This window comes from Oryctolagus cuniculus, chromosome 7 (genome assembly GCF_964237555.1).
Source record: "Oryctolagus cuniculus chromosome 7, mOryCun1.1, whole genome shotgun sequence".
Classification (NCBI taxonomy): Eukaryota; Metazoa; Chordata; class Mammalia; order Lagomorpha; family Leporidae; genus Oryctolagus; species Oryctolagus cuniculus.
In genome coordinates this window covers 74,180,984-74,200,391 of record NC_091438.1, presented here as the reverse complement: position 1 = coordinate 74,200,391, position 19,408 = coordinate 74,180,984, and the positions used below count along the sequence as shown (strand labels likewise).

The window sequence follows — 19,408 nt, the reverse complement described above, 5'->3', positions numbered from 1 at the left end:
ATGTAGGTTTGCCATCTTGTTTGCTCTTCTCATTTCAAGTATCTGATGTTCAGAGCACTGGGGTTCAGAGCATGGCATCCCAAATATGACAATAAAAAATCTGAATATTCCACCCCAAAATGTATCTCTTTGGCATAGGATATTTTGAGTTGTTCCTTCTGAGAAGCTGGAGACACAGAAGCAGCTCTGAAAAATTATACTTTTATAAGAAAACTTTACATCTATAAAAGGAAATATTTTGTACAGGTATCTCTTGCTCTGTAGTGGGACTGTAGGGATGACTAAATTACCAGAGACTCTTAATCAGTGGAGAAGGCAAGGATGACTTCAATCTGCACAACGAACCTTACCCTTGTTCTGTGGTAGACCAGGCCTTTCCCCACGACTTTCTTTCTTTGTTTCAGAGAATGATATTTAAGCCCGAAGTCTAAGACAATCCTCTGAAATCTACTCTCAGATTTACTCATTTCTCTGGGTTATATCTCATGTTTAGAGGAGGTACACTTGTTATTAAAATTCTGTTTGTTTTCGTCTTGTTGAATTCTCTTTTGTTACAGGGAGTTCCAGCTAAGAACGTATGAAGGGTGGAAAAAAATTATTTTTTCTCCTGTATAGCATCATCTCCTCTAAGATCCATATCAAATCTGTTACTAATCACATGGAATTTCAGCCCTGCTCCAAGAATCAGGAAAACAAAGTTTGGATTTCCCCATCCTCTGCCTGTTTGGAAGTCAAACAACCACACTTTTCTAGTCTCAATGAATAGGATCACAACAAGTTTAAGGAATCCTTTTCTGCTTGCTAGGCTGACTTTGTTATTGCATCTGTGACCATTGTTTATTGTTGTTGTTTTTTTTTTTTTTTTTAAAGGCAGGAGCCAGGTACTTATCCTGGTCTCCCATGGGGTGCAGGGCCAAGGACATGGGCCATCCTCCACTGCACTCCCTGGCCACAGCAGAGAGCTGGCCTGGAAGAGGGGCAACTGGGACAGAATCCGGTGCCCTGACTCGACTAGAACCCGGTGTGCCGGTGCCGCAAGGAGGAGGATTAGCCTAGTGAGTCGCAGTGCCGGCTTGTGACCATTGTTTTATCAAAACTTGACTCAAGCAACTATGGAACATAAAAATTAGAATTAAGGGGACAGATGTGTGGTATAGCTGTTAAGCTGCCACTTGGGTTGCCCACATTCCATATCGGAATACCTGGATTAGAGGACTGGCTCTGCCCCTGATTTTAAGCTTCTTGCTGATGTGCACCCTGGGCGGCAGCAGTTCATGGCCAATCAGTTAGGTCCTTGCCACTCAATGGGAGACAAAGACTGGGTCCCTGGCTCCTGGCATCAACATTGTCCAGTCCTGGCTATTGTGAGCATTTTGAAGGTAAACCAGCAGAAAGGAGATCTCTATCTATCTATCTATCATCTTCCTCCTTATCATTCTTTCTGTCCCTTTCAAATAAATTAAGAATTTTTAAACTTTTTTTGGATAGATATACTGATCTAATCAAGTCCTTTGGAAACAAAGTATAGTACAGCGATAATGCTATGGTGGTCTCAATTTTATTATTTATATAAGGGGACTTCATGGGGAAATGAATTAAAAGTTTATTTTTGTACAAGAATTTTGAAATCAATGCATATGCATTTTCTGTGAACTTTTTGAAGACCCATTGTCTCTGTGGGAGACTAACACCTTTCTCCCTGAATCAATGTGAATCACCCTTATAATGAGATGTGGAGCTGGAACTCTTAGCACAGTGTCTGAACATAGTTAGGTACTCAATAAACGCAAGTTTTAAATTGGAAGTGGAACTTCCAGCACAACATTTAGGACTAGTGCCAGTCTCTGACCTCACCATAGCACACTTAAATTGTTAGCCACCCTGTCCTTTGACTTTCTGGGTTTACAAACCTGTTCAGATTGGCCCTAGCACAACAGTGAGATTCCACAGTGAAAATCTTCTAGAAGCCACACACCCTTGAGGGCTAAAAGAGTCAGTTATAATAATCATCTTTGTCAGCACAGCAGGATCCCTGTCTCACACATCTGCCATGAGTGCAGTGCCTGGGACAGCATGAGACAAGTATCATTTTGTCAATTAACCTTTCTCCCTTCTTAATTTATTAGGGCCTAAGCAAATGCACTTACTAAATAGAGAGGGATTTTTATTTTTTTGACATGATACTTGCAGCTTTAAATACATCCTATCCCATACTCTCCCCTTAAACAGACTCAGTTGCACCTCTCTGGCAAATTGGATAACCTTGTGTCATGCTGCATAAAAAAAAAATTCATGTTAGTTCTTGCTTTATTTAACATAAAGAGCAATAGATGCCATGGTGTGAAACTCAGCTTTTCACATTTGGTGGGTATGGGAAAGTAGAGGATATAGGTGTTGCCTGTTGTCGGTGACTTCTTAGTGCTCTCTGTCTTTACCCCCTCTTCTCTCTTCACCAGGTGTCAAGATGCACACTTGTCTCAGATGCTACCTGTATATAGAAAGTAAAGCAAATATTAATCTCTTATCACCTTCTATCATAATATGGCCTTCCACATTCTTCTGATGATTATATAGTAACAGAGACCATTTTGCTATGCATTTTGCATTCATCACTGTGTCTTAATCTCCACTATAAAAAAAATAAATCTCCATTATAACACTGTAGACTGTGTTTCACCTATTTTACAAATGAGGAAACTGTTAAAAGTACCATAACTAGTTAATGATGAAGCCAACAATGAAATCAGTTTCTCCCAACCATCACACACTATACCACCTCCAATTCATGATTTGGATCATATCTTCCATCTCATAAAATATAAATTATCAGGAATGTGACTCTTCCATAAAATAACCAGAAATACAATTGAACGTGATAGCAGCTCAGAGGTGAAGCCACAGACATAGTTAAAAACACATTTGTTTGTACATTCTAATTTGGTAGTGAATATGACATTGGGTGCAATGCTGAATTGTAAAAGTTTTTGAAGCGCACATGTACTCAAGAAATTATCTTATATAGTCAATCAAAGAGGAAAAAGCAAATTTGACTAAAGGCAAGAAAAAACTATGAATTCAATCCCTTTATCATAAAAGATGATGTCAGCGTAAAAATCCTCTCCATACTGGTCTAACCAGAAAGCCCCACCTCTCCTTCCTTCTCCGTTTCTTTCTCCCTGCTTGGGAGAATCCAGTACCATTGGTTTCTAGTTCTATTCCTTTCCTTCCCCCTGGCTGCCACTCAGATCATCTAAGTTAGCCATACTGAAGTCCCACTCCCTCAGTCTTCTACTCCACACCACCCTCTCCCACCTTATAGCCATGGTTTCTCTTCTGTTTCTTCTCTCACTTTTGTCCCTTGGGCATCACTAACCTCCTTTTGGTATGTAGTTACATCCTTCTTCTCCCTTTATGTACCTACTGTTGAATTGGAGCTTCATTTGGTAAAGTCTATAAAGAAAGTAGTGGGCTTTGTAACACAGTGGATTAAGCTGCTGCTAGGGATGCCAACCTCCTATATCAGAGTGCCTCATTCAAACCCTGACTATCCTGTCTCCAGTTCAGCTTTCTGCTAATGAAACTAGGCTACTTGGGTTCTTGCCACCAGTGTGGAAATGCAGATGGTATCCCCGGCTCCCGGATTCAGCTGGTCAAGCCCCAGCTGTTCTATTTGGGGGGTGAATCAGCTGATAAAAGATCTCTCTCTCTCTCTCTCTCACACACACACACACACAGCCTTTCAAATAATTTTTTAAAAAGAAAGAACTTTTTTTTAATAAAAAGTGTTCCATTTCCTGATTAAAAAAAAAAAGGTAATCACCAAAATGATGGTCTTTGGGCTTTTATGTTCCCTTTTTCACTTTCAGAAGCAATAGTTAACACATGAATCCCTCTGTTGTAGCCGAGCTTGATTTGATCAGCGATTCCACTAAGTCAAACAGAGAGCAAATGGAAAGGCATTTAATTTTGAGGTCCATAAGGAAAACACACACACACACACACACACGCACACACGCACACACTCACACACAAATATTGTTTTCCAAATAGACCAAATCAAAACGGGAATATGAAATGCACTTTTTATGATTTGAAGAAGTAGAAACCATGCAGAATAAAAATAGAAACTGTTGGAAAGGAGTTCACATAATCCTAGCTTTGGATGTTACTGCAAATGATTCTAATCACTGAGTTATCATTATTAGTATTATTATTGTTATTACTGATAATAAACATATGCTGGCTGCCAACAGGATGCCAGGCTCTATACAAGAGAGAATTAGGCATCGTCCCTGCAGTGAAGGCTTACAACAGATTATAATTGCAATAGAAAATCATATTAATAGCAATTCAATATTTTATTAGAAAAATAACATTGTTTCTCTCCTCTCTGGATTTTTTTTTTACCATGAAGCAGAATACTGACTCTGAGAACGGTGGTTCTTAGATCATAAAGCTGATAGATCTCCCACTAAGAATTTCCCTTGTGTAATTTGCTAACTTTGAACATTTCTTTGCTTCTATCTCCATATGATCAAGTGTGGCCATCCTCTTCCTGTTTAGGTTTCCACCTTTTGGATCAAGTAGGTTCTCTGATTTTCAAACTGTTGCTACAGCCTACTAGTAGAACCCATTTACAGGTTCACACAAGGGTTTTAATAAAAAAAAAAAAAGAACATAACAGGATACAATAGAAAAGAATCCAAGTGTAGTATATTTAGTAAGAGTATTGTTTCTTGAAATCTTGTTTCACTTTTATGTGTTTTAATTGGTTGTGAAGTTAAATTTATTTGTTACTATTGGCCACATTAAAAATTTCAAAAATAGCAAACTTGTGAAATTTCAGTTTCACTTAATTTGAAATTCAGACTACCACCTGTGGGGAGCAACTGGGAGCAACTCGGACTAGACTAAGTTACTGGAATTAAGACTTATTCTATGCATCTGCTCTCCCACAATATGGCACTGGGAGAGGAGCAAACAGCTTCTACACAGCTGCCTCCAGTTCAACCAATAAACAGCAGGACCTGCTCCTGATTGGAGGAGAGCAGCATACTCAGCATGTGGGTAGTAGAGTTGGGATTGGTGGAAGAGGACTATAAAGGAGGAGAGAGACAACATGCACCAGGAACATCTATCTGAAGGAACACCTGTGCAGCCCCTGAGAGAGCCGGCCGGCAGTGTGCCGCTCCCCCGCGGAAGTGGGGAAAGTGGCAGGGGGAACCGCCCTTCCACGGAGGTGGAAGGGTTGGTAGCCAACCCGGGAAGAACCAGCAGCAAACCCGGGGAGGGCCGAGCAGACAAAAGAACAGCGCAGGGTCCTGTGTCGTTCCTCCATGAAGAGGGGGAGCGACATAATGGTGCTGTTACTCGGATATGAAGCCTAGGCAGGGTTTAGTGTCGTTCCTCCATGAAGAGGGGGAGCGACACCACCCAAACCACAACCATTCTAGTAAATGCAATTTTTAAAATAATTCAATTATTCCTTGTACTACCTGTAAAATCAACTAATATTTTCTATTGATATCATGACCTTATATCCCAGAATTTAATCTCAAATATTCCTTTCTGTTTACCATCATGAACACATTCAGACTTTTTATGTCTCAAGTCCTATCAGTTTACAAAATACACTCACCATATAATGTCATTTATAAAGCCATTTATTTATTGTGTACTTTCTCTGGTTTTCACAGGCCCCTCTCTCTTACACTTTTCAATGATTGGCACTTGGAATGGTCGGAACCACTTAATACAAAACCACTAAACCTACAGTAGAAGTTACTTTTCAACACCCCCTTTTCTGAAATCCCCACCCACCCACGAAAGAGATAGCATTCAGAGCTGGTATTTGGTCTATCAATGAAGATGCCACTTGGGATGCTCACATTTCTTTTTTTTTTTTTTTTTTTTTTTTTTTTTTTTTTTTTTTGACAGGCAGAGTGGACAGTGAGAGAGAGAGACAGAGAGAAAGGTCTTCCTTTGCCGTTGGTTCACCCTCCAATGGCCGCCACGGCCGGCGCGCTGCGGCCGGCGCACCGCGCTGATCCGATGGCAGGAGCCAGGAGCCAGGTGCTTTTCCTGGTCTCCCATGGGGTGCAGGGCCCAAGCACCTGGGCCATCCTCCACTGCACTCCCGGGCCACAGCAGAGGGCTGGCCTGGAAGAGGGGCAACCGGGACAGAATCCGGCGCCCCAACCGGGACTAGAACCCGGTGTGCCGGCGCCGCTAGGCGGAGGATTAGCCTAGTGAGCCGCGGCGCCGGCAGGATGCTCACATTTCTTGTATTAGTGCCTGGATTTGAGTCCCAGTTCTGTTTCTGATTCCAGCTTCTTGCTTAAAAGTATCCTGAGAAACAACATATGATGGCTCAAGACTTTGGGCTCCTGTCATCCATGTGGGAGACCTAGATTGGTTCCTGACTTCCAGTTTCAGCCTGGACCAGCCCCAGACGTTTTGGGCATTTGAGTGGTGACCCAAGTGATGAAAGATTCCCTCTCTCTCTCTGTCTCTTTCCTCTAAAGAAAAATGGGAGTTTTCTAATCTTGCTTCTTGCATTTACATGCAACTAACATAGTAAATGAACAGTTCCCATTTGCTTCCAGCAGATAGGTCACATAATTTATCTCATCTTTTTTTTTTAAATTATTTATTTATTTATTTGAAAGGCAGAGATACAGAGAGGAGGAAGAGGAGAAGGAGATGAAGGAGGAGGAGAGAGATCTTCTATCTATTGATTCACTCCCCAAATGCTTGCAATGGCTGGTGCTAGGCCAGACTGAAGCCAGGAGCCAAGAGCTTCTTCTGGATATCCCATGTGAGTGCGGGGGCCTAAGCACTTGAGCCATCTTCCACTGCTTTCCAAAGCACATTAGCAGAGAGCTGGATCAGAAGTGGAGCAGCCAGGACTCCAACCAGTGCCCATGTGTGATGCCAGCACTGCAGGCAGAGGCTCAATCATCTAACACACAGTGCCGGCCCCTATCTCATCCTCTTGACAAGATTGCCTTCTCTTTACTTTTATTCCAGTTAGAAATGCTTATGCTTTCCCTATAGTTATATTCTTAGATCTTTCTAAGACTATGTGAGCTAAGAACTAGGTATATATGCTTTCATACACTTTTGTCTAGTATTTTTTTAACTTAATCCAAGTAAAACCATTTGAAATAGGGGTGGGGAGAAGGATCAGGGCTAAATTATCAAGATAGTCTTCTTGTAAAGACTCTGCAGGAGTCTGCAGAAAACAGGGTTGCAATATATGTAGCTAGAGCCATCAGTTTGAAAAGACTTGCCTGATGATATCTCAAGTAAAGACAAACAAGGCATTGGGAGCATTTTCACAGTTCAGAATTCCAGGGATGATTCAAACTGTGCATCCTAAACAGACATTTTTTACTTTTCATGGACAATCCCCTGAAATTTTTTATTCCAATTTCACATAAATCCCATGATGATCCCAGTGTTGGCCATAAATATAAAACATTGAATCATATTTCCTGCCTAAAACAAAACCAATTGTTGATAAATTTGTTTATTTATAATTTATTCTCCCACAAAGCATCCAAAAGGACATGCAGGTGGCCAGCAATTTAAAATGCAATGTAAGGTAAGATATTTAAGGATAAAATTAGGCAAAATTCTTCTCAGAAAGGAGAGAAAATAGATGCTTTCAGTCACTTGAGTTGAGTTTAACATTTAGATGATAAATATGGACATAAATTATCTGGCAGCCAGGGAAATGGAAAATACACAAATTACCTGAATAGACATAATGTTTCCTGGAATTGAGTCCTAGGAGAAATGTGCCATATGATTCTTGTTTAAGGAACACTGAATGTGGTATCAGGTCAACCTCTTCTGGACAAGGCCTGGCTCTAAGTTATTGTGTTGCCCTATACAGGTAGTTTCAATTTCAAATTATTTATCTAAGTGATGGGGCAAAAGAAGGGGAACTTGACACTGGAGAACTGCTAAGATCCAACTGAGCTTTAAAATTCTGATGGTTGATGTACAATGTAATACTTTATCCAAACTCTGTAATTAACACACAATTATTCTTAGGTGTTTAAATTTTAACTGAAAAGTGATCCCTGTTAGGAATTTGGAAAACATTATGCTGAGTGAAATAAGCCAATCCCAAATGAAAAATACCGCTTGTTCTCCCTATCGGTGACAACTAACTGAGCACCAAAAAGGAAACCTGTTAAAGTGAAATGAACACTATGAGAAATGGTGACTTGATCAGCCCTCACCCTGACTGTTGATGAGCAACTTAATATGTTATCCCTCTTAGTATTTTTTTTTATTTGTTCTACTTAATACTTTTGGTTGAATACTGTAATCAATACACAATTCTTCTTAAGTGCTGAAACTTAACTGAAAAGTGATTGCCTTTAAATGTAAGAGTGGGAATAAGAGAGGGAAGAGATGTGCAATTTGGAACATACTCAAGCTGACTTACCTCAAACGGTAGAGTTAGAAACACTCCAGGGGATTCCAATTCAATCCCATCAAGGTGGCATGTACCAATGCCATCTCACTAGTCCCAGTGATCAATTTCTGTTCACAATTGATCATAATGATGGGACTAAGAACCAAAGGGATCACATAAACAAGAATAGTGTCTGCAAATACTAGCTGATAGAATCAAAAAGGGAGAGAATGATCCAACATGGGAAGTGAGATACACAGCAGACCCATAGAATGGCAGATGTCCTAAACAGCACTCTGGCCTCAGAATCAGCCCTTAAGGCATGTGGCTCTGGCTGAAAAGCCCATGAGAGTATTTCAGGCATGGAAAGCCAAGACACTCTGGGGGAAAAAAAAAAAACCCTAAATGAAACATCTCTGCGAGTGAGATCCCAGTGGAAAGAATGGGTCATCAAAGAAGGAGGTACCTTTCTCTGAAGGGAGGAGAGAACTTCCACTTTGACCATGGCCTTGTCTAAAAATGATCAGCGTTGGTGAACTCTGGGGGCTTCCATAGCCTTGGCAGCTCATGACAAGAGCCTAGGGTGATTACTGAGGCCATAAACAAGAGTGTCAACTTGTTAAGTCAACAACAGGAGTCACTGTGCACTTACTCCTCATGTAGGATCTCTGTCCTTAGTGTGCTGTACATTGAGATTTAATGCTATAACTAGTAGTCAAACAGTATTTTTCGCTTTATGTTTCTGTGTGGGAGCAAACTGTTGAAATCTTTACTTAATGTATGCTAAACTGATCTTCTGTATATAAAGAGAATTGAAAATGAATCTTGATGTGAATGGAAGGGGAGAGGGAGTGGGAAAGGGGTGGGTTGTGGGTGGGAGGGACATTATGTGGGGGAAGCCATTGTAATCCATAAGCTGTACTTTGGAAATTTATATTCATTAAATAAAAGTTAAAAAAAAATTCTGATTCTATGAGATGTGGATAATTGTAAAGAAATAGTTATATTTTAAACCAAGAGCTGTATTAATCACTAAATAGTACAGAATTTGAAAAATAGTATTTGTATAAAATTATAAGCTTTTGTATTTCCATATAAAAGTAGCAGAGGCATCTTTGGATGCACTATTCCAAAATCCATTGCTTTATTTTACAATATGGCAGAGTTGAGTGGCTTCTGGCACCAATGAGTCACAAATTCTACCTCTTCTTTGTCTTCTTTCTCTCTTTACTGCAACTATTCATTGCACTGTTCCCACCTTGTCTCATTGCCCTCAGCTCTTACCCCATTTCTTATCTGCCACTCTACTTCAAGGGTGAGTTGTAAAAGATGAATATCTTCCGTAGTCTCTTCAGTGACTACTCAGCACCAGCAGGATAGAGCCCAAACTCTGAGCTCCCCATTCGAAACCCCCATGAACTTGACCCCGCTTACTTCTCCAGGCTTACATCTCTGTACAGTCTCCTTGAATCCTAACGCTTCTTTCAACCATTCGAAACCATATTCTCACAGATCCTCAGCAACCTATCCCACCATATGTCTGTTTTCTCCCGGAAATAACTCTTTTCCTGTCTCACTTCCCTGATTCACCTGGGAAAGACTTCCTAATCTATCAAGAGTCTATTCAATTGCTGCCTCTTCTTCTATGAAACTTTAACTGGCATTCTCTTTGCTAGAATTTCAACCACTCATTCCTCTTTGCCTCCACTTGCCTGCACAATTTGTATCGTAGCACTCGTGACATTTCATTGCTTATGTCTGTTTTCCTTCATCTTCAGCACTGGGAGGCTTGAAACATTTCCTATCTTTATCCTTGGCACTCAAGAATTATTTCTGGAATAAATGCATACTGGAATGTTGAGTACTATCCCTAATCTCTAACTCTTGAGGATCTTAACATATCCTCTGTTGTCTCTTGTCTATTGTGAATCAGTGTATCCCCCACCTTGAATCTTCTCATAGTAGCATGTTTTGTTCCCTTCCCCACTCAGTGGACGTGCTATCCAGACTCTCCTCTTTCAATCAGCAGCCTTCTTTTTTTTTTTTTTTTTAAATATGTATTTGTTTATTTGAAAGACAGAGTTACACAGAGAGAGGAGAGGCAGAGAGAGAGAAAGAAGGTCTTCCATCCAGCGGTTCACTACCCAACTGGCCACAACTGCAGGAACTGCACCAATCTGAAGCAGGAGCCAGGAGCTTCCTCCGGGTCTCCCATGCAGGTGCAGGGGCCCAAGGACTTGGGCCATCTACTACTGCTTTCCCAGGCCATAGCAGAGAGCTGGATTGGAAGTGGAGCAGCTGGGTCTCAAACTGGCGCCCATATGGGATGCCAGTGCTTCAGGCCGGGGCCTTAACCCACTGCGCCACAGTGCCAGCCCCAGCAGCTTTCTTCACTTTACCTTCCAAAACTCATTTCTTTGACTCATCTGACTTCTGTGACCCCACTTCACTTGTTTTTCATTGGCCAGATTCCTCTTAGTAACTTTTTTCTGTCTACTAAATGCTTTATCCATTTCTAGCACTCCATAAATACCAAATGTACTTGCTGAAAGGCAGTAATGCTTATTAAATTGATGTATGCTATCGGGTCATACCTAGAAGTATCTTCTTAAAAAAAAAGCAAAGGTGATATAGCATAGAGGTTAACAAAGGAATTCAGTGTAGCAAACTGATTAATGAGCTTGACTTCATAGTCAGCTTTAGGTTTGAACTCTGACTCCAGCCCCAACCCACTGGGTTGGCTTGGGCATGTCACATAATTTCTGATTGGACTGCTCATCTATGAAAAAGGATAATCACACCTACATGTTTGTATTGTTCTGAGGAAGAAAAATGGTCATGGAATTCAGCAAAGTGTGTAGCCAACAAAAATTAATAAATGATAGCTATTATATTGATTGATGGTAATTATGATCAATTAGTGTTATTATGGAGTAAGAGTGCCTCTGGTGCTTCATTGAAGAATACCTGGAGATAGTGTCTCCTTTGAGTTTGGGATGTGGCCCAAAGTGTTTTGTAAAACTAGCTTTCTGGCCGGCACTGTGGCTCAATAGGCTAATTCTCCGCCTTGCAGTGCTGGCACACCGGGTTCTAGTCCCGGTCGGGGCGCCAGATTCTGTCCCGGTTGCCCCTCTTCCAGGCCAGCTCTCTGCTATGGCCCGGGAGTGCAGTGGAAGATGGCCCAAGTGCTTGGGCCCTGCACCCCATGGGAGACCAGGAAAGGCACCTGGCTCCTGGCTTCAGATCAGCGCGATGCGCTGGCCGCAGCGCGCCGGCCGCGGCGGGCATTGGAGGGTAAACCAATGGCAAAAGAAAGACCTTTCTCTCTGTCTCTCTCTTTCTCTCTCACTGTCCACTCTGCCTGTCAAAAAAAAAAAAAAAAAAAAAAAAACTAGTTTTTTTTTCTTTAAGGTTAAGATAAGAGACTTGCTGAAAATTTCCATAGTCACTTTATTTTTTTTAAAGAATATCTTATGCTGAAAGGAAGAGAGAGATCTTCCATCTACTGTTTTACTCCTCAAATGCTTATAATGGCTGCCCCATTTCCAATCCAGCTCTCTGTTAATGCTCTTGGGATCCAGTGGAAGATGGTCCAGATGCTTGGGCCCCCACACGCACACAGGGGACCTGGATAAAGCTCTTGACTCCTGGCTTTGGCCTGGCTCAACCCTGGCTGTAGCAGCCATTTAGAGAGTGAACCAGTGGATGGAAGATTCTCTCTCTCCCTCTAACTCTGCCTTTCAAATAAAATAAAAGGAGAGAGAGAGAGAGGGAAGGAGAGAGAGAGAGAGAGAGAGAGAGAATATCTTGGTAAATTTGTTGCCTTGGCCGGACATGACGTGCAGTTGTTGTACCTGTTCTTTACGCCCTGGTTTCTCCCTGTCTGCCACACACTGGCAGGATGGCTCACACGCAGATTTATTACTTAGTCAAGTACTTCGCCAAGCACTATGAGTATTGGCATGTCATGCCACCCAGGGAACTCTTCAAAAAAGTACCCAAAATCCACCTGACGTCTGAGGAGGCACAGAGGAGACCTAGCATCCAGCAGTCTAGGACGGGCTCAGTATGTGATTAGGAGCCAGAGTCCTTGGGCCCCTGCACCCACGTGGGAGACCCTGGGGAAGCTCCTGGCTCCTGGCTTCAGATGGGCACAGCTCCGGCCATTGTGGCCAGTTGGGGAGTGAACTAGCAGATGGGAGACCTCTCTCTCTCTCTCTCTCTCCTTCTCTCTGCCTCTCCTTCTCTCTTCATGAGGTTCTGACTTGAAAATACAGAAATGAATCTTTTTTAAAAATAATATCTTATGCCAATAGATTATTATTGCACAATGATTCTATCTGTAGTCAACTCTGATCCTAACCCAGAATCAGAAGCCCCGGTGTAATCTTTATAGTCTCTAAAGCTAAGCTCTGGAAAGACCGTGATAAACACAAAGCAGGACTGCTTTTTTTAAGATAGTTTCATCATTGTTGCAGTTGTTTTTATTACTATTTTCCTTTTTCTTTGCCAATAAAGAGCCATGCACCACTGAAGAAGAATGAGAAAGACTCTGTGGCCTCAATGAAGTGATAAGGTGTAATTGGCAGCAGGAATTTGCACAGTCTCACTGTCGACCCGGGTAGCAGCTTGTGACTTTGTCCTGGACAAAGGAAATCATTCTCTTTGATGAAAACTTTGGGATGATTTTCAGCTTCTGATATTCTCTCCCTTTCAGACAGCAACTGTAACAAAAGCCTGTAGGGAGAGCTCAAGCTTTGCCTATTTATGATACCTACATACCAACACTCTTAATTTTAAAAAACAAGCTCAGACCTTCAAAATCACTCCTATATTTAATATTTTGCCTTAAATAGCTCTCTATTTAATTTTGCTTTTTAAAATTTAAAAAATAGCTTTATACAACAAACAATAGGGGAGAGACAGAGAGAGAGAGAGAGAGTTGTAACAACAGGCAGGAGCACCTTACACAAGAGAAACCCATTTCTTCCCCTTCGGAGGCAAAGAATATGTCAACAGCTATGGCGTTGTTTCTCGCATACCAACTTGAACCTAGAGCAGAGCTACATGCCATCAATTTGAATAATTCCTGTGTGTTTTTTAGGAAATGCACATACATATGCGCACACACATAGCCATACTTTAACTAAATAAATTCTACAATGAGCCACCTGTCTGTTAAATAGGATTGCACAAATGTATATTAAGATGCTTCCAGAATTTTCCTTTCAATTCTTTTTACAGACAACATGGAAGCCACCTGTGGATTGCAGCCCATGATGTAACCCCCCTCTTGCTTCTTTCCAAACTCAAAATCAGTAACATAATTGCCAGCCTGGGTTCAAGCCTTTCCTGCCTCCTGAATAAGTTACCAACCAGTGAATCTGTATACAAAAGCACCTGCAAATCATATAACTTGGTCAATCACTTCAAAACGTCTCTGGCTTTTTGCAGGCTGGGCTTCATGCTGCCTGACGCAGCATGCTGGTTGTGTTCAGCCATTATGCAATGACGTTCTGTGTTGCCAGTAAACTATGGCTTTATGCCACAGTTCAGTATAGTAGCTCCATTTAGCTTTATTTATTGGATTTTTAAATCCTCTTGTACAGTAGGTGTTGATCTCTCCTCAGTTGCGATTATAGCCCTAACTATTGACACTTCAATCACAGACAATCCCTCAGCTGATACACAATGGCAGTTCTTCTACCTCAGTAATCTCTAAGACTTTGACCCTCAGACCCACACATTCTGCTATAGAACTTAACAGGGAGTATGGTGATGACTTCATTTCCTTACCAACTTGAATTCCTCAAATTGCCTTCCTTTGTTGCATTGTTTCCTTAAAGAGTCAGGGGCAGCATGGAGCTATGTCTGATCAGACATACTGAAAGGACTCTAAGACACATCTGCATCTAAAAAATTGTCTTTTTCCTTCCACAGATTTGGTCTCTGCCTGTTATCTGCCTGGAAATTCATCAAATTATTGACACATTTGACCATGAGAATTTCTTTAGAAGAGATTGTATCCTTCTGTTTGTTGTTTAACCCAGGGACAACATTTGGGGTTTAATGGGAAACATTCAACACTGAAAATCACAATGCCCAAGTTTGAATATCAACTTCACCATTAATTAGTGGCGTGACTTTGAGTAAATAACTCAACTTCTCTGAGCCTACAAACTATCTATAAAATAAGAAGACCACAATCTTCCTCACAGCCTTATCTTGAGGCTTAAATGAGAAAATGTGTGTAGAAGTATCTGACACACAGCGGATTGTCTGTCAGTTTTCATTTCATTTCCAGTTTTGCCCTTTGCTGTCTCAGGTTCACCAGACCAATTATTGCCCTTGAAAGATGACACAATCATTCTGTCATATTTTTTTCACTGTGGTGTAGGTCACATTAAGGAGTTTGATCTTATCATTCTGTTAGTCCGACTTGTGTTATCCCTACTGGACATGCTGTGGTGTCTGGAATTCTTTTAGTCTTTAATCCTTTTAGTGGTGGCAATAATACAGTGCTATAAGGAGCCATAGATGGGTTTTAACCTCTTAGCGTAGCAAGTAACTTTAAGTTCTAATATTTATTTACATTGGCTTTAAAATATGTTGATCTAAGTAGAATTAGGATCTTTGTAGAAATATTCCTACAAAATTCAACATAAAGATATACATTAGCTTTATACATAAGCATTCTAAGCATTCTATAACTTTGGCAAAGAAAGACCTAGTCAGTATAATGTAATTTCAAGAAGAAAATATATAGAAGGTAGGTAGGGTAGATAGAAAATGTAGCAACATCATTCCTTTCTAAGATTTAGGTAGACTGGGACATGCTGTGACACAGTGGGTTAAACTGCCACCTGTGACACTGGCATCCCATATTAGAGCACAGTTTGTCCTTGGTTGCTCCACTTCCAACTCCGTTCCCTGTTAATGTGCCTGTGAAAGTATCTGATGATTACCCAAGTACTTAGGCCCCAGCCACCTACACGAGAGACCCAGTTGGAGTCCCTGGCTCTGGCTTTGGCGCAGCCCAGCCCTGGTCATTTTGGTCATTTCAGAAGTGAATTAGCAGATGAGCTCTTTGTCTTTCTGTTTCTCTGTTTCTCTCTGTCACTCTGGCTTTAAAATAAATAAAATAAATCTTTTGTGAAAAACAGTGTTAGGTAAATAACCACCTCTTGGTTTGCAAAGATCAACTCAGTGGAAGACAACTCATCTACTGGCTGTACAAAGGCCTAAATTTTCTATCTCTTTCATCTTCCTTTTTAATTTGGAAAAGAAGATAAAGAATTACTGAGGGATAGAGAGCAAGAATAAAAAACATATTAGGTAATTTATTACCAAAGTTACCTTCTGTGACTTTCCTGGATACCAAAGCCAAAGTTTCATTATAAGTATTATTCACAAGATATTAACATTTAATGAACATTTGATATATATGAGATAGGGGAACTATGTGAATGAGAAGGGTAGGATACTCAGTGTTGGAATGGTCTAAGATAGTCTGAGATCAAATTAAACCATTATCTTTATTATAGGACTTCAAAGAATCTTTAATATGCTACTTGTTCTGAGATATCAAGAAGTCAATTAAGTGTACCAGTTTTACAGATTCTCAAAACCTGTGTTAAGAGAGCACATCAAATGACCAGGATTCAGAAGAATCCTTTTTGCTTTGAGAAACTCTACCATAATATGATGGACTCACTAGTGGCAACTAAAAGATTTACTTGTGATGTAAAACTAACCTAAATTACTGTGCTCTTTAGGGTTCATAATATATCTCAAATTCTGGAGACCAGAGTTAGGATATTTGGTACTTGCTACCAATTTAGCAATTAAAAGGACTCAACAAAAAAGGTATTGTTAAAGTACCAAAGCAGGGTTCTCACAATCAGCATTCTGGTCAAGGACCTGCTCCAATCAGCATATACCTGTGTAGCCAAAATCAGTCCTCTATGTCTTAATTCCCTGACCTATAAAATGAAGAAATTGACGTTTCAGAATCTTGATGAAGGCTAAGAACTCTTTTAGTTACATCATTCATAAAATTATGCATCTCAGAATTGAGGAGGCACCTCCTAAACCCTTCAGTTAATGAAACCCTGCAAAGGTGAACATTAAGCTCTAGTTGGACCATGTGGTACAGGCAACTGAATCCTTGCTAGAAAATCCATTGTATTTTGGACAGCTCTAACTTCAAGGAAATCAGAGCTACTCCAGAATTAAAATCAAATCTCTGTCTATAACTTCTATGCAATTGTAATTATTTTATCATTTGGGGTCACAAAAATTATTATGAACCTTTAAAAATTTGAAGGCACTTATATCTACCTAGATATATTCACCTCTAGCATTCATATTTCTAATTTTTAAAATTATTCTTCTAATGACAAAATTCAATTTTCCTCAACACTCTGATCACTGCCTTTTGAAATCTATTGTTTTTCACGGTTGATATAAATTTTGGTATCCCAAACAAAACATAATATTTGGCATGTGTTTTTGCAGTTAGTTAAAAAAAGAGAACAATTTTCTCTTTTGCATTCTTCTCAACCTTATACGTAAGCATGTGATGTAAATACAGTTGCTTAAGGGTATCCCAAAACTTCATGAAAAATGCACGTTGTGAAAACAACTATGCATGGATTTCAATGTCTTGCACCATAATATACTTATATTTTAATTTCACTTCCATGAACATTTTGAAGTACCCTTGCCATGTGTTTCAGTCACTGTTCAACCTGCTATATATACATTAACCCATTTACTTATCAAAACAATTTTTATAAGTACATCAATTATTTTCATTTATTTAGATAAGAAAACAATATATCTGTATCAGTGCCCCTCTAACTTTAATATGTGTAAAAATCATAAGGGGTTTTCACCAAAATGCAGATTCTAACTCAGTAGGGTTTCTGTGGAGTGCAAAATTCTGCATGCTGCTAGGTGATGTTGGTGCAACTGGTCCAGAGGCCATAATTTAAGTAGAAATAGCCCATATAGAATGATAAAATGATATGAAATGGAAAAGCCTTAAGCTGCAGTAATGAGAAGTCTCTTTAACGACATTACAGAAAATTTCAGAGAATTTATGCTTATTTAACTGGAGAATGTTTTTCTGTTTGTACCCTATTCTGGGAAATTTTCTTCCACTATCAACAAGAACTGATACATAAAACCCTTCCTACCACTAAAGTATAAAATAACAATAACTAACAGTTAATAAGCATTTGCACTGTATGGGTCTTGTTCCAAGAAACTTAAACATTTTATCATAATTTCATGTTTCCAATACTCTTGTGAAGTAAGTCCTATCATGAACTTATTTTCAAAATGAGAAAACTCATGGAAAAAGGCAAACAAACGGATACCTCCATGTTTCTTACCAGAGGAAACAGAAAGATGACTGAGAACGCACAGTTGGTGACTGCTGGAGCTGGGATGCACACCCTCCTGACACCTGACTCCAGATCCAGTGCCTAAGTAGGAGGCTAGACCACCTGCCTGTGTTCATCTCACAGAAAGTAAGGCAGAAGTCCAAGAGATTCAGGGGACAGAGAAACTGCAGAGGCAAGCAAGTAGAAAAAGGTCACTCCCTCGGGAAGAGGGTAGCAGTGGAGCAGGCATTTCTCTAACATGGGAGCAAATTAATCTGTATTAAATTCTGTAATAAAGGCTATTCAGAGAGTGAATACTCTCTGATATGTGATCAGTATGTAAGCAAACACTGCAGATTTTCTGTAGATAATAATAAAGACCCTAATGTTTAAAATACCAGCTTTATATCAGATTTTGTGCTAGGTGCCATCATACATGTCTGTGAGTCCTATTCTCAATGAGGCATAGTCTAGTTGGGGAAACATTTATAAACAAGTAACTCCCTCATAATTGAATATAACTGCTGTCGTGGTAATAATGAAACAGAATGAAGTGGTTAAGTGAAAGCAACAGGGAAAACACTTATCAGGTAGATTGGGGCTAAAGAGCATCCTTGCAAAGTGAAAGACAGGTACAATCTAATCCTACATTTTCTTTTCCTTTTTTTAAAATTAGTTGCAGTAACACATAGGATGTTTTTTATTAAGATATTTGCTCCATATGGGTGATTCATTTTAATGTTTCTCAAATTATGATCCTAAGGAAAACTGCTCTTAGATAAAAAACAATACAATATCTAAATTACAAGTTTGATTTTCCTTATTTTTTTCCTTAAACCCATTGGCATATAGTTTTGCTGGCTGTTAAGAAATATCAAAAAGATATTAAAGAAAGTATTAAAGGCAGATGTTTGGGATTAATTTAATCACTTGAATAGTAAAATTATCCCTAGATTCTTTTCATCAGTGAATTAACATAAATCAATTTCCATAGTTTTTGCTAATTACCACAATTTTCAGGGGTTATTCTGTGTGAAGAAGTGTGATTTGCCTGTTAAGAATTTTTATTTACCTGTTTTTGCCATATCTATGTTTTATCCTTCAGTAGTTGAGTGTGTATCTTAGACCAGCATACATTACAAAAGGGGATTTGTCTTTCCCATTAGTCATTCTAGCAATTTCAATTTTCTCTCCTTGTGGGGCATTAAGAGTTATATACAACAAAAAGAATAAGTAGTTTAAATTGGGGGATTTATTTTTGATCATATATCAGGAAAGTGTTGATCAAGGAACTCAACAAGGATCACAGGTTCAGCATATGGCTTTTTGTTTGAACAATGTGACCAAGACATTTACCCCCAGCTGACACCAGTACAACTAATGGCAAAAAAAAAAAAAAAAAAAATCCAAGGGAGACAGAAATTCCAATTTTTACTAAGATACAGTAAATATAATTTGAACGGAATTTTTTTTATTTTGGGGGGGAAGAGACAGCAAAAAATCAAGATAGAAGAAGAAAAAAGGAAAGATGAGGTACCCACCTCACCCACATCCTGAGGCCTCTTTTAGAGAGTTCTACTAGAACTGA

The 19,408-nt window shown here is 39.7% G+C and overlaps 1 long non-coding RNA gene across 1 annotated transcript; it reads right to left on the bottom strand.

The window, feature by feature from the left end:
• Positions 1-2,289: 2,289 nt before the first annotated feature.
• LOC138850320 (uncharacterized) lies at positions 2,290-17,991 on the bottom strand. Its single transcript, XR_011390038.1, has 2 exons — positions 17,830-17,991; positions 2,290-2,488 (listed from the first exon to the last, which is right to left on the bottom strand). It is a non-coding gene; the product is annotated as an uncharacterized lncRNA (long non-coding RNA).
• Positions 17,992-19,408: the final 1,417 nt, after the last annotated feature.